This window comes from Hylobates moloch, unplaced genomic scaffold (assembly GCF_009828535.3).
Source record: "Hylobates moloch isolate HMO894 unplaced genomic scaffold, HMol_V3 SCAFFOLD_2, whole genome shotgun sequence".
Classification (NCBI taxonomy): Eukaryota; Metazoa; Chordata; class Mammalia; order Primates; family Hylobatidae; genus Hylobates; species Hylobates moloch.
The window spans coordinates 136,281,415-136,297,807 of NW_026652277.1; the positions used below are offsets into that span (position 1 = coordinate 136,281,415).

A 16,393-nucleotide genomic window follows, 5' to 3' on the forward strand; every position below is an offset into this window, starting at 1 on the left:
CAAAGGCTATCAACTATCTGATTCTATACATAGGACTTCTGCAAAAGGCAAAACAATAAGAATCAGATCAGTGGTTGCCAAGCGGGGTAGAGGACTAACTACAGAGGGGCAAAAGGTAGCTTTTCTGGAGCGATGGAAATGTTGTACACTTCTCTTGTAGTAAAATGATCCCCATATAATTGCAGTTTCACTTTCTCTGGTTTCAGTTACCCACAGTCAACTGTTGCCTGAAAATATTAATAATGGAAAATTCTAGAAATAAAGAAAATTCACAAATTATAAATTGTACTCCATTCTAAGTAGTGTGATGAAATCCCATACCATTTTGCTTCCTCTCACCCAGGAGGTGAATTATCCATTTCTCCAGCTCATCCACACTGTATATGCTATCCACCCACTGGCGTGTAGTGCCATCTTGGTTATCGGACCAACTCTCAGTATCGCAGTATTTGTGTTCCAGTAATCCTTATTTTACTTAATAATAGCCCCAAAGTGCAAGAGTAGTGATGCTCTCATATTGTTATAATTATCCTATTTTATTATTAGCTATTGTTAATTTCTTACTATGCCTAAATTATAAATTAAATCTTATAGATTTAATTTATTAAAGGACTACTGTATACATTCTTCAAAACTCAAATTATAGCATTTTATGTAAATTTAATCTTTAAAAATCTTAGAAGTTGCATGTAAATTATACTTCAATTATCATATTAAAATTTGACTTTTCTAAAATTGTAGGTAAATGTTTGCATATATCCCACTCAACAACACTAGAAGCAAAAAGAACTTATTGTAATAAAATTGAAACAACCCAAATATCTGTTAACAAAGGAACAGATAATTAATGGTAGTAGAAGTATACACTAGAATTCTATATAGCAATAAAACAGAACTACTACTATACTAAACAACATAGATAAAATTCAGAGACATTATGCTAAACAAAAGAATGCTAGCACAGACCATACATAATCAATGATGGTAAGTCAGAACAGTAGAGATGAGTAGGATATAAGGTGTCACCATACAGACTGAGAAGAGTCACAAGCTAAACCTACTGGGCATTAGAAATTTTGTATCTTGACCTGAGTAGTGATTATAAGGGGGGATGTATGTGGGTGTGTATTGGAATGGAGCTATTATTAAAGATTAATATTCCCATGTACTTTACTGTATGTTAGACATCAACAAAAAATATAATAATCACAGGAAATACTTATACTGTATTTCACTCTCTACCTTAGAAGAAGTACTGAAGGGAAATAAAGGCCTCATCTGCTAGAAGAGAATCCTTAAGTCCCAAAGATGCACTATAGATGACAGAATGCACTGTCGTGGCTGTAAGTTCCTATCTCATCATCACTTTGGTGCAACTCCACATCTGCAACTAGCCATGAGACAAGAGAAAAGGCCAGATGACATATATACCCTACACCAAGAATGCACGAATGAAGAATGAAGTTGATAACAACCTACAAGCTGGTTCTTAGGCGCTGTCAGAACTCTAGGAGAACAAAGAAGCCTTCTATTAAGGCAGAGGACAATCCTGCTTCCTAACATAGAAAAGAGGAAAGGATTTTATATTCAAATAACTTCTCCCCTATATCCCTTTAGTAACACATTTTTTCCCAAGTAGTTAGAAAACAAGAATTTTTATTCAATAAAGTCATAACTGGCTTTGAGAAGCATACCATTGCATGGCAGTTATATATTACTAGTAAAATATACATCTTGACCATATCCCAGAAAACCAAGGTATTTGTTTTGATAGAAAAACATGTATCAAAATTCACATATTGATAAATCAGAAAATTACTGTTGTTATGCTGTTCTACTTAGAATTTCAAAGTAATCTATGTTTCTACATCACTGTAACCAATATAAGTAATCAAGAACATGTTAATTTAAGTATCTAATTTATAACTTATTAATATTAATAACAAAACTTTGACATGAACATGCAATGTAAAAGGTAGTTATAAACCTTGTAACTATGTGAGTTAATTTGAAGAAACAGAAAGTATGCCATCAAAGTAACATTTCAAAATGTGTAAAGGTGAAACAGAGACACTTTTACAGGTAAACACTTTTTATATATATTTAGTAGCTGCCAAACTCAGGGAGCAATGGGAAGGCCTCATTTAGATGTTTTACCTAAAAATGCATATGACACACTGTTCTCTACCCTAATGTAGGCATGTGGACCCTAACCATATAGATTTATAGACCCAGAAAACATACATAGGTACCTCTTATTAGAAATGGCAGATTCCACTCTCAAAATTGAGTAAGGATAGCAGGCATCTACAACAATCCCAAACACATGCTACTTAGATGAGATCCAGATACTATGAAAAGTTGCCAAAATATGTCACTTAATGGCCAAACATGCTCCTAATAAAAGTTTACTGTAGTGCAGCTAAAAATAGTTCAAAATTCTTTGGCCTGGACAAATACTGTTAAATTTAGATAATCCAGTGCTACCACACTTGACTGGAATACAACCTCTGCAATTCTTCAAGTTTGTTATCTCTCCTTCACTTGCCTTTGTCTCTGAGCTTATTCATCACTCACAACATGTCACGTAACACAGCAAATCTTCCTCTGTTTCCTGGAATAGTCTATCTGAAGAGATACTCTACAAGTGCTTTCTGGTAAAAGAGTCATACCTTAACTAAAAAGTAAATAAATTCACAAAGCTCAGTAATGAAGTTGAAAATAATACAAATAACATAAAATTTAAAGAATCTTTATTCACCAAGAGAAGGAAAATATGAATTATGTTATTACTAAAAGAACTGTGCACTTAATATAAAATCTACATCTTAACTAAGCCCATGTAATTATTTATGGAGTGCATTATTACGTATTTCTCTAACAACAACAAAAAAACCATTCTATCAGTCACCCCTTCCTATTATACTGAAGTCTGCATCTTGATCCTCAAAGTTTATATTATAGAAGAAACTTTTTAATAATCTCATTATTTCTTCAATGTGTTTTTATTACTAACTCTGTAAGCTTTTTGACATCCTAATATGATTTACTGAAATAATAAAAATTGAGTTACTTGAAAGGTAAAAGACCCTGAAAAAATGACAAAAAACTGATAAGATATAAATATGTATATAAAAAACATCTTAAAAATGCATATGCATGAAGATAAAGGGAACTCAAAGTATTTCTGATTTCCAACATGCTAAACAACTAAATTACTATTATCTTTCTTCTTTTGGAGGGAGAAACATTTTTCCTCTTAAAAATCAATCCAGTTTATATCTTATCTGTTAGTATTATCATGTCTTTAAAAAATTTCAACAAAGAAATGAGCCATGCATGCAACATGATCTCATTACAATCATAGTACAAAAGTGAAGTCAGAAATGGTTCATCCAAGACAGACAGTAACTTACTTTCTTTAAGCAAATCAATTAGAAGACTAGGTAAAACAAATGAAGCTTAAGTATTCAAATTAAGGTTAATCATGGACTTTACTTATAAAACAAACAGAATGTAGTGTTTTCCAAGCATTTTGTTGCTATAACTCACTTTTTAAAATTTTAGATGAAATATAAACAGAATTTAATGAATCAATCCCTTGTAATTAACAAACCAGACAACAAAAATGGAAAAAAAAATTAATGATATAATTGACAATTTATGAAACAGGTATCTATGAAACTGAAATAAAAGAAGTTTATCAAAATGAAGTACTTAATACAATGTGGCTCTATTTTGGATCTTGCCCAAGGTTATGAACAGCAAATCTACTACACCATATAACCAGCTTCTACTAAAACAAAGCTATAGCACAGGTGCTAACGTTTTAATTTATTTCAAAAATCAGACTAACAACATATAATTAATCAAGTCTTCTATCATATTTTACTCTCAAGGGATAAAAACATTTGATAGTCATGCACTGCATAACAATGTTTCTGTAAATGCTGCACCCTTAAGATTATACCACATTCTTACTGTATCTTTTCTATACTTAGATATATTTGGTACACAGTAACACTGTGTTACAAATTGTTTACAGTATTTAGTACAATAACATTCTGTACAGGTTTGTAGCTTAGGGGCAAATACCATACAGCCTAGGTGTGTAGTCGTTAGTCGGCTATACCATCTAGGTTTGTGTAAGTACACTCTACGATGTTTACACAATAAAGAAATTGCCTAATTTCTCAGAATGTATTCCTGTCATTAAGTGACAAATATGTTAAGGGACCAAAGCACTGCCTACATTATCTTGAAATGTAGCAATGAATTTTTCTAAAAGGATATAAAAGAAACTATTTTTTACTTTTTGTTAAATTTTATTTTAAGTTCCGGGATACATGTGCAGGACATACAGGTTTGTTACATAGATAAACCTGTGGCATGGTGGTTTGCTGCACCTATCAACCCATCACCTAGGTATTAAGCCCCGCATGCATTAGGTATTTATCATGATGCTCTCCCTCCCCCCCCCCCAAAAAGAAACTATTAAAGGGAGCTATCTCGAGGGGAGAGAGAGCATGCTTTTCCTTTCTATCAATTGGGATTTATCTGACTTTTCCTACCATTTACATATTATTTTTTTCTTTTCTATCTGTGTAGTTATGGGTCACTAATGTTTTCTTCTTTTATATGTTAAAAATACCATTTTTAAAATGGTCTCAGGAGTCAACAATAATCTCATGGTGAAACTGTTGAGTGGAGTTCAGACAGCTCCCTGTATATGTATAGGTCATAAAACAGGAACAAGTTGATTGCTGATGCCGATGTCTTTTTTTTTTTTTTTTTTATCTCCAGAGTCTAGTTCATCACTGGCCTATAGTACACAATTAACAAAAAGAGGATGAGTAGCTAGAACACTCTAGGGATATTTATCAGCCTTTAAAAAAATCCAAAAGTACTTCCAACAGCAAAAACAGGTACTGTAATTAGCATACTGTAATAGTAATTATGGCAGTGGTTCCTTTCCTGTATCATGATAAGTTGGGTCTTATTCACTTGTGCCCTGATACTCAGCACAGCACCTGACAATGTTTATTAACCACTGACTGATAGGAAAATTAGGAGATTTCTACAGACGGTTACCATTTTGTTAGCAATGATATGTGTAATAGTAAGAAATAGCTACACTTAAAAGATTATAGCTCAAAGATCAGTATTTGATTAAAAATCATGCTGGCTGGGCACAGTGGCTCACACTGGCTGGGCACACTGGCCAGGCACAGTGGCTCACACCTGTAATCCCAGCACTTTGGGAGGCCAAGGCACAATGGCTTTCTGGCCGGGCACAGTGGCTCACACTGGCCGGGCACAGTGGCTCACACCTGTAATCCCAGCACTTTGGGAGGTCAAGAGATTGAGACCATCCTGGCCAACATGGTGAAACTCCGTCTCTATACTAAAAATACAAAAATTAGCTGGGCATGGTGGCGCCCGCCTGTAGTCCCAGCTATTAGGGAGGCTGAGGCAGGAGAATCGCTTGAACCCAGGAGTCAAAGCTTTCAGTGAACCAAGATCACGCCACTGCACTCCAGCCTGGCAACAGAGCGAGACTCCATCTTAAATAAATAAATCATGCTTTCTGACCCTTGAGGTCTAGCCTCATTTCAGTCAGCCCTAGGGAAACTTCGACCAATCTGCACAACTAATTTTAGTTTGCTATAATATAGAGATAAATTTGAAAGACAGTCTTCAATGGCCATACTTTGTTCTATTTTGGAAGTGTGAAGTTTCAAGAGCATGTTTTCATTGTCTAACATTCATTATAGGGACTCACACTTATCCAAATATTGAATTTTGGGTCATTTTATTTTTTCAAGTTAGCCAAGGGAGAAAAAAAATCAATGTATTAATACTGGAGTCAACAATCAACTTTTCAGATATCCATAGTACCCTCAATTAAGCAATAAGCCCACTGAGAAAAGAATACATTAACAGGGCAGCCTTACAAATGACTTTGCCAAAGGCATCCTCTTGATCCTAATGGTGGTCCTGGAGCCCACTCATCACCTTTGACCAACTGAAGGGCAAATTAAATCAGCAGATGATGAGATGTTCATGCCCTTTTGCTATGCTATGCAAGCTTTTAATTTGGAGATGAGTTAAGGATGAAGTATGGCTTTCCTGAAATATAGCAAAACGATGTATAACTCTCAGTAGCGTAATTAAGTTGCTAGTAAAAAGTTACAATGCTTACATATTAGGAAGTTGGGTTTATTTCCACTGGAACATTTTTACATCTTTTGCTTTATAAAGTAAATATGAATTCCACATATCAAAATCTATTTTCATAACCTTCTCAAGAATGTATCTATGCTGAAAAATCAAGGGTCAGTTCTAATTTTACTCTACAAACTTAAAGAGAGCTAACTGTGTAACTGAAGCATAGAAGCCATTATGTTTTAGAGGTTCTCACCTGAAGCAATCAAGAACCTATCTTAAATGTTGATATTATCAAAGTCTTTAAATAAAAGCTCAGATCTACATTAAGGTAGGATTACCTCCCTCATCCTTAGAGCAGGAGCACTGTTCAAAGAGCCACTTGATCTTAACTAAAAGTGCAATTTCTTTAGTTGCTTAGTTGGTACAGTGATGTCACTCAGGATGTTTACTAATTCAGAGTTTAATTCTCACCCCAAAAATGTATAATTTTAGCTCATTTTCTCAAAGAAGTTTCTCTAATTATAAGGAAATTTAACTGACCAAATCTTGAAAATTATTACGTTTCAAAAACAAATCAAATTCATTTATGAGCCTGATCACCCTTACATGAACTAATTTTTAGGAATAACAAGTTTATAGAACCAAAAGAAGAAGAAAGAGAATCTATCAGATTTATTTACATAGATGGTAATCCTAGTGTTGTTTTTTAAGGTTATAATGGCAAAAATCATATCCCCTGATATTCAATAAGATAATTCACAAATTATGGTGTATTTATATGCCAAACTCACATTTACATAGTAAAAATAAGTCATTAAAATTTGTAACATATATTTTTAATAAACAGCACACAAAAATGCCCAAACATATTTAAAATTATTCTTCAATGAACAGGTAATGTTTTAGAGTTTTTTATAGAGTTTTTAAAAGCTTAACATGCCTGAAGACAAGGACTTTTTTTTAAGTGCATTCCTTACCTAATAATAGAGTGCCTGACAACCAGTAAACCAGTAGTTTAAAGAAATGAATTAAAAATTGACTTTTTGTGAAATTTACATGTTTAATTATTTTAACAAAATTAGTTAAAATTAATAGCTACTTTAAAAATAACCACATTTTTCAAGCTAGTTTAGTATAATCATAACATTTGGGCTTCAAAGAGACTTTAGAAATTAATTCGATCTGCCTTCCATTTATTTATGAGAAAACTACAGTACAGAAAGATTCATTTTCTGAAAATCATAGAGTAAGGTAGTGAGAGAGGACAAAAAAAATGAGAATGACAGTTCCAATTCAACTCCTCATTAATATTCCTTGACCAACCTTCAACCACTCCAAAAATCTCTTAAATTATGGTTAAACAAAACTATGGAAAGCCATTGTTTTGGACTGAGCCTTAATAGCCCACGCCAAACCACAATGGAGTCACTCTGGTTTGTTTTGGACTGAGTCTTAACAGACCAGACCAAACGAGAAAGGAGCCACTCCTGCTAGGAGCCATATAACCAAACTGAACTTCAACATCACCAAGTTTTCAAAAAAAACAAACACAAAAAACAACAACAAGATATTCACAGCAACCAGTCAGAAACGGTCCAGTTTACCTGAATTAGCATGATAAAGAAGTCTGTTTTAACCTTATGAGGAAAGTAACTTATAATAACCAATTCACTTTTTGTTCCTTCTTTCTTTAGCCTCTTTCTGCCTAGAAAGCCCACCTCCTCCACTTAGCTCATCTGATGGCCTATTTTTATAGATACTGCCCAATTCATGAATCATTAATCAAAGCCAATTAATTAAACTCAATTTGTTGAAATTTTGTTTTTTTGATGTTACACACATGTCAAAGTGTGAACAAGTTAAAGAATTAAGTGCAAGACAAATCTCAACTTTTCAGAGGCAATCATTAGGGACAAAGAAAATTAGTTTATCTAAGTTTCTGAGGGCCTTTATTCTCTCTTCTTTCAACTTATCCTTTTTAAGAGTTCACTTGTAATAGAAAAGTAATATTCTAAATATCTGTTAAGTATAAAAATATCTTATTGAGCCTTCTAAGGGATAAACAGTGTGTAGAGCTTAGAAAAAATAAATCAGTCTCTATTCATGAAGTTTATGGCAAAGAAAATAAATATACCAATATAAAAAGTCCCCCACCAACTTCAGATTTATCTGACTTTTCTGAATTATAAGAGATATTCACTTATTACTTATATAATTAGAAATTAAGAACAAGCAAAACAGGGCTTCTCCCCACCTACTTCTGAATAATGAAGGAGTTCTCTAAGAACAAGACAGTAAGGAAAATAATTCGGATAGAAGAAATAACATGTAACGGCAGAGTTGACAAATCGTTATGGTAGGCATACATGGCAATGGACACATCAGGAAAGATGGTTTATGTAATTCTGTGCAGAGTGGGTTTTTCATCTTGAAAGAGAAATCAATGAAAAGTTCTTAGGATGTGAATGACAATCAAATGTGCACTTGGATATCGGAGTAAAAACTGAGTAGGAAAGGGTCATGACGAAGGGTAGAAAAACTAGTTAATAAACGTCTATGGAAGTTTAGAGGAGAGTTGGTCAGGCTATGAGAAAAAAGACTTATATTTCACAATCTGCATTTGGTTTCTAAGTGAATGGGGAGTCTGGCAGAAGACAGAAAAGGTATGAGCCTCCAATTTCAATTTTGTATCAAAATCAGTGATAGTGCCACCACACCACAAAGTTTGCGAATGCGAGGAGCTCAAAGGGCTGAGATATCAACCACAAAGATAAGAAATTTAATATGTCTGGAGAAATACTACAATCATTAAATTGAAATAGAACCTTCTTAACAATGTAACGGCATCATGATCAGGACTCTATAGAATTTTGAAGCAAGTATTTGGAGACCTAAGGGTTGGTTTTTGTTGTTAAATTTGTTTTGTGATGTATGTGTTTCCCTTTGTTATTTTTGGCTTTGGTTCTGTCCGTTTCCTTTGTACAAAACATGCACTTCTCTTAGAAGTCATACTGCTTATTACACGTGCTCATTTGACTCTCAATTGGGAATTTATTTTTCTCCTGGTGTTATCTTGCACTAGTGGTTACCTTCTAAATGTTAAATTTTCATTTCCATATTACTTGTATACTGATAAACCACAATTTCCTTGAAGCCACGTAGCATGCTATAGCATTTCTATCACTTAGAATGTTTAATAACTTTCCAAAAATTATGTAGACCTATATGAGTCCTTTTCTTAATCCATCTGGCCTCTCTTGACGTCAATGCTCTTCTCCACCCCTCATCAAGATGAGGAAAGAGAATTTGCCCAGAATTCAGATATTTATGAAAAAATAAAATGTTTGGGTCTCCAGATTATCTGGCAAATCAAGTGAAAAGTGAATCTATCTCCCCAAAATGACCCCTAAGCTTTATAGGTTACTTTATCACTGGGTTATATTAACAGACCCCCAACCCCAGTTGATGAGTAAATCTTATTTTGTCTTCCCTATTGCCCTAGGGAGAGAATTTCCATCCTCTCAATCTCAGACCACTATTCTCAATCGCAGTTTTGCTTAGATGTTTTTTGAACCAGTCCTTCCCTACGTAGCTTTAAAATTTAAGGCAGTAATTATCAAACCCTCAAGTACCCTCAAGAGCTAGGTAAAATCTTCCTCCTGGGTGTCTAGGAGATCTAATCTAAAAAAAAGCTCCTTATTTTTGATGTATTGTGAACATTACAAAAATTAATTCAAAGCTTGCATTTTACTGTATATCTGTCTAAATATTAAAATGCTTTAATTTAGTCATCACTTAAATTAACTTCTGGTCAAAAATTTCCAAAAACCGATTCTATCTTGAAGCTTCTTTGCCCTCCGGATACACCACTACAGACTGGAGTTTAAATACTCAATGTAAAAGATTACTACATACATCACGGTGTCCTTCACACAAAGTTAGTAATACAGCTGGGTGCGGTGGCTCACACCTGTAATCCCAGCACTTTGGGAGGCCGAGGTGGGCAGATCATGAGGTCAGCAGTTTGAGACCAGCCTGGGCAACATGGTGAAACCCTGTCTCTACTAAAAATACAAAAATTAGCTGGGCGTGGTGGCACACGCCTGTAGTCTCAGCTACTTGGGAGGCTGAGGCAGGAGAATCGCTTGAACCCGAGAGGCAGAGGTTGCAGTAAGCTGAGATCACATCATTCACTCGGGGCTGAGTAACAGAGTGAGACTCCGCCCCCTGCCCCGCAAAAAAAATTAGTAATACTTTTGAGGAATACATTTAAAATGCTACAAAACTATATAAAAACAAAAGTGAAGACATGAACCCATGATTCAGTTAAAACTGAAGAAATACTAAATTTCATTTAGAGCTTAGTAAAAATAAATTTGTAATTATTTTCCCATCCAAGTTCAAAGACACTTTACCCTTAAGAATCCACCTTCTAAAGGAAAAAAGGAAATAAGTACTAACACTAAATGAACACTGTCGCAGGATCTCTGATAATCACTATGTACACTTCGTGTCATTAAACCGTCACAAATACTATTCCACAGATTAGGCTGCTTAGGAAAGTTATTTGTATAAAGTCATGTGACCAAAAATACATTCAAACTATAGTGTGACTCCAAATGAAGACTGTGACAAAGCACCTCAAAAAACTTTTCCAGCCTCTAGCTGAGGAATCATTGAGGAACACTACTGATAACACTATAACTCATTAATACTCCTATTAAACAACTTTGGGCAATTAAAAACAATGTTTAGTTAAAACTAAAATATAATACTTCCTAGAGTTCCATGTGGGATCATCACCATCATCGTCATCTTCACTAGCTAACCCAAAAGAACAAGGTAAACACAAAAACTCCCCACTCTTGTACCAATCTAAAAAGTAAATTTTTGAATCCATTTTCCAACTGTGTCACACACAGTTGTTAGTATCCTTCTAAGATGTGTATATGCCTATGTATACTTCTTAAATTAACTTGTAAACATGTGGTAACTAGGGCATATTTTATTCAGTCTACTGCAGCTTCTTGGTTTATCCAACTAAGTATTACTAATTCTATTTTCTTAGAATGAGAAGTTCTCAGAACAATGATCTATCACCTAAATTTCAAATGAATGTGTAACTGGTAGACAAACTCAAAGCAGACTTTCTAAAACTATTAACAGTGCTCAAGAATGCATCTATTTACATCTTAAAAATCTCTTAGTTACTATATGCTACTCTAATGAAAGCTATATTCAAATTATAATTTTTTCCCACAACATGCCAATAGATTAGGAATTATAAACAGACAGATCTGGATTTGAATCCTGTCTGTTCTTCAGCAGCTGGTTATCTCTGACAAAATACTGTAAACCTCGTTAGGCTTCTAGGTTTTGTATTATCAATCACTATTGGTAACTGATAGTACTGAGAGATCCTCCTTCTGTAAGGATTGAAGGAAAAATGGTTGTAGCACTGAGAAAAGTATCAAACATTATTCTGCAATTTCCTTAACTTGGGTTTTACTTTTAAGTTGTAAATTTTCCCTTGGCAATGTGCACAGAATATCTTTGCTAAAATATTATTTTTCAGTTAGTTTTAAGCTGACTCTTTAAATATCAAATGATCTGCTCTAGAGATGGATTTTCTTTCTTTGGAAGAAGCCAAGATCATTTCCATTTAAGGGCACATAAGCAGCTGCTGCTACACGTTTTAGTTACCCATAAGAAAGTGAAGTGGGCTAAGTTCACTCTGTCATAAGCATTTAAAAAATTAAAAAATTACAAGTACCTCCTCTAAAATTAAAGAAGAGAGTTAAGAATTAATATTTTCAAGTGTGGTGACTTAAGTAAATCTAACATGTAAGACAACAAATTAGGTAAACAGAGAAGAGGAGAATGATGTCCGGCTTTACAAAAAAATTATTTCCCCACTACTGCAAGATAAACTGTTCTAGGAAGTTCAAAATATCATCTTACTTACTAGCATCTCATTTGTATAGTAATTTTCAGGAAAGCAACTGCTAGATTAAATGTGGCACATCCTTTTAAAAACATTACAACACTTAAATTTCAACACATCAAACCTATAAAGCCTCATTAACTGAGATGTAACTGATTTGGAATCGGTAATTATTTCTTTTTTGCTATAAAGTTGCCCTTAATACTGCATCAGTTTATAAAAAATTTGGTAAGACTGTGTAATAATTTAATGCAATTGTTTTAAAAAAAATCTTAAATACTTAAAGTAGCATATTGCTATTTTGGGGGGGTTATATGTATCAGTTTAAATATAAGAATTACTATTCACAAATATATTGTTGAACTGCTAATTGAAGAAAACACAAATGAATTAAATACATTTATTAGTTCTTTAACTGTAAGATAAAAATAATTTTTTAAAACGAAAAGCAATTAGCCTGATTTTCTCATACTCCTTCTCCCATACACACAAGAACAAGAACAAAATAAGAAAACAGGTATAAAATTTGATTGTGTAAAAATATTTCACTTTTGCTAAAAGCTAACGTTATGAAGACACGTATTAAAGCAACAGCAGGAAGAATTCAATGAAAGTTGTTTTGCTTATACTTATTTTTCTCATAATTAAAATTCCTGCAGTAACTATTTTAGCTCTTCAACATCTTCACCATTAATATTCAATTATCTCTAAGCCTGAAGATGCATGAATCTTTAACAAAAGCTTTCCACCACCTCAAATTTACTTATTTTTTTCATTTATCTGCCATATACTGTTTTAAATTAAAAACAAAAGATGAAGCACAAAGTGTTAATGACTTTTCCATACCTAAAGTAAGAAGTTCTAAAGTTTGGTTGTGATAAGACTGAGACTGTGGCTAACCAATCGAAACTTCAGAATTCCTATGTGACATCATAAGACCTCCCTAGAACACTTTTTCTCCTCCACCTACTGCAACTGTTCCCATAAACCGGGTGACAGAGTCAGAAAACTCCCCAGCTAAACACCCATAAGACTTCATACAACACAATACTCTATATAGTGATGATCGCAGCAGCCAAGGTAAGAAACAGATTTCACTGACTTTGGTAATTCTTACTTTCTATAATTCTTAATTCCTATAATTTCTATAATCTGAACTTTTAAGATGAGTTAATTTTATGAATATCAGTTCAAACTTAGGCAATAAAATGACATGACAAAGTGCTTAAATTTATAAATGCTTATCCATTTAGTGACAGTAAAAATGAGACAACGTTGAAATGAAAAAGGTCATATTCATCTTTGATCCTGGTTACTGGTTTGTCATTTAAATTTAACTTTCACTTTTATTTTGCTTTTCAAATGGGAATTTCTGCCAATTAAAAAATCTTCCAATTACGTTACCATATTTGGTAGTAGTGGTTAATTTCTCCACGCAAAAACAATGACTTAATTTTGTTATTTATTGCTCTGCTGAGAAACAGTGCAGAACTGAGCTATTTACATCTGAACTAATATGAATAGTCATTTGACTACAACATGCACATTATCAGCATGCCCATTCCAATATTATCATAATTTCATACAGTGAATAATAATGAAATGGAGTTTAAGAATATATAATACAAGCTACTTTTAAAGTGCCCTTGAGGATGTTTCCCCTCTAAAGTCCAGTCAACTTTTAACAAACATTTCCAAAAATTCCATGCTGTTAATAAATTGAGTTACTGATATTAAATTCAATATTGTGTCATAAAGAAGTTTAGAAATTTTAAAACAATTTTCACAAACACGTAAAAATCTAATGTTAGAGAATAATTTGACACTTTAAAAAGTTATTTTGACACACGAATATTCTTAAGTATCTTATTTTCACACAAATTTGAGTAAATGGATTTCTGCCTATTAATGCCTATAGTTTTGTCAAGTTATTATCCTCCAGTGGTACTCCATTTCCTCTCTCGGATTTAGAAAGAAAGGAGAAAATAAAATAAATGCCAGGAATGGAGACAATCAGTTTTATGACTTCTGTTTGAATTCTACCCTATTCTTTATGTTACAATCCTCAATTTAGTAAATGAAACATTTCCTCAGTCTTAGATCTCCGTCAGGGCATACAGAAAATTACACATATTTTATTTATTTTGATTTTCATATTTCATAAAAATTTCATAAAATTTATCTCTAAAATTCTCAATTCCTATGACAAATGTTAATTCTATTGCTCACTACAAATAAGAACTTTGTAATTCCATAAGCAGCTTTCCTTAAGACATACAAAAACATAATTTTTGTCCACCACTGAGGTATCCTAATTGTGTCTCCATATCTCCATACTCATATTTTTCCTTTGATATTACATAAAAGTCATTCAGTGTAGGTGTCTTATATGCTTATTTGTGCACTTTTATTCAAATATCTATCAAATTACATTCTCACACTTCAAATTGGGTGTTCATGAGTTATTGTATCAGAATTTCGCTATATCACATATTGCTCTAAAAAGTACACATACTTCTGGATAGAGCAGAAATTATATCAAAGTTACCCTTAGCTCACTAGTATGTCTCAGTTAATAGAAATTACAGTTACAGAGACTGTTAAAATTTCAAATATAATGTGATAGTACCATACATTATGTCCCAACTAGTTCATCTATACCTTAAGGTGCAAGTTAAGTATTGTCTTTGTTTATGAAGACATGTGGTTTAAAAGTAAGTGCTAAAAAGTGTTAGATGAAATCAAATGGAAAAAATATGAAAGATGTTTAAATTAAGAAGCATTAAGTTTTAAAAACATATGAAAGAGCCAGAGTACTTGCTTTACTAAAAGGCATGACAGCACTATCATTTCCTAAAACTCAAATATCAAATCTATTTTATTTGTATTTTAGTAGGCATAAAGGAAAATAATCACGTTTGGGTATATAATCATATCTTTAATTAGTGAGATTAAGAAACAATAAGAAAATATTGCATAAATACAATAGTTTCAGAAATTTTTAATGTATTTTAATGTTTTAATGTACTCATTACACGTGTAACATTAAATTATGTAATATATTAAATTTTTAATTAAAAAAACTTAAATTTAAAGTCTAGTTACCTCTCTAAATTAGACAATATATTACCAATCCCAGAAATGAAGAGGGCCAATGAACACTTCTTTTTTATTCTTAAAGAACAATTTCCTAATATACTCGTGTACACAAATATTTCATTTGGTCCTCTTAATTATATATTTGATACTGCATCCCTATTCTACAATTTAGGAAAGATGCAAAAAGGTGAACTGCTCAAGATGACAGAACTAAGAAAACAGGGAAACCTTGGCAGAAGTTTAGGTTTTGTCACTAAGCCACACGCACATCCTCTATATACTGATCAGCATGGCTTAAAGTAAATCATGACACTGACAAACCAAATTTGAAAGCCCCCAAATACTGTAAATGATACTCTAAAAGGCAAAAGGCAAATTCAGAGAATACAAACTTCTCTTTTAATTTAAAACCATTCCATTTCATTTAAATTCAATTTATGCATAGGCATTACATTCTTAATAGTCTAAATTATATTCTACTGATCATTTTCAAAACCAGAAATATACGAAAATTACAGATGTCCTTAGTTATTAAGCAATACCTCCTGGAAGGCAAAATTCAAACTAACTGCACAGACTTTAAAAAAAAAAAAATCACACACCCCAATCAAAGTTTCCTTTTATTTGTTTCATTGCTAAAATACTCATGCCTTCAATTCATCTGATACCTAAAATCCAAGTTAACATCTCCTCAAAACTTTCACAAAAATCACATTTCGATACTTTATTCTAGGTTCCCTATTAAATCCTCAGTCCTCAGCATTCCTCAATTTTATTTCTGAACCCCCCCCATACTACCATTTTAAATATCCAACACTATTTGTTTTGATGTGTTTGATCAGAGGAATCTTGCTTTATTTGCTACAAAAATCCCTAACTTTCATCAAAACTGTGAATTAACAAAGAAATGATCATACTAGCAAAGTAAACCTAAAGGCAGAAAATCAAGAAAATAATCCTTCTAAATTACAGTGGCATAAATTAGATAAGATGTAGTCTCTTTGTGTATTTTCAGAAATAGCACATCATAGTTCTTACCCAGAATAATTCTGAAACATGTGTTACCAAATAAACACATGAAAACGAAGCCTGGATGTACAGCATACTCACAGTCAACTGAGGACCTCTAGTGCCTTTGAAAAGGTACTCCATCTTTAGTTTTCACCCCTGTCCCCCGCCCAA

General features: G+C 33.0%; 2 protein-coding genes across 17 annotated transcripts in view; one reads left to right on the forward strand and one right to left on the reverse strand.

Moving 5' to 3' along the window:
- Window positions 1-16,393, reverse strand: part of CEP85L (centrosomal protein 85 like) — a 217,013-nt gene that overhangs the window by 81,660 nt on the left and 118,960 nt on the right. The gene's annotated exons all lie outside the window — the stretch shown is intronic.
- PLN (phospholamban) overlaps window positions 1-16,393 on the forward strand; it is a 99,209-nt gene that overhangs the window by 75,042 nt on the left and 7,774 nt on the right. Inside the window, exon 6 of one of the 11 annotated variants that reach the window (XM_058435527.1) lies at window positions 1,248-1,343. The exons of 8 other annotated variants lie outside the window; for them this stretch is intronic. The gene's annotated coding sequence lies outside the window, so the exon portion shown is untranslated. Of the gene's footprint in view, window positions 1-1,247; window positions 1,344-13,070; window positions 13,193-16,237; window positions 16,355-16,393 lie in introns of those variants that run through there. 2 more of the 11 variants (XM_032157794.2, XM_058435528.1) reach the window with 2 other exon arrangements.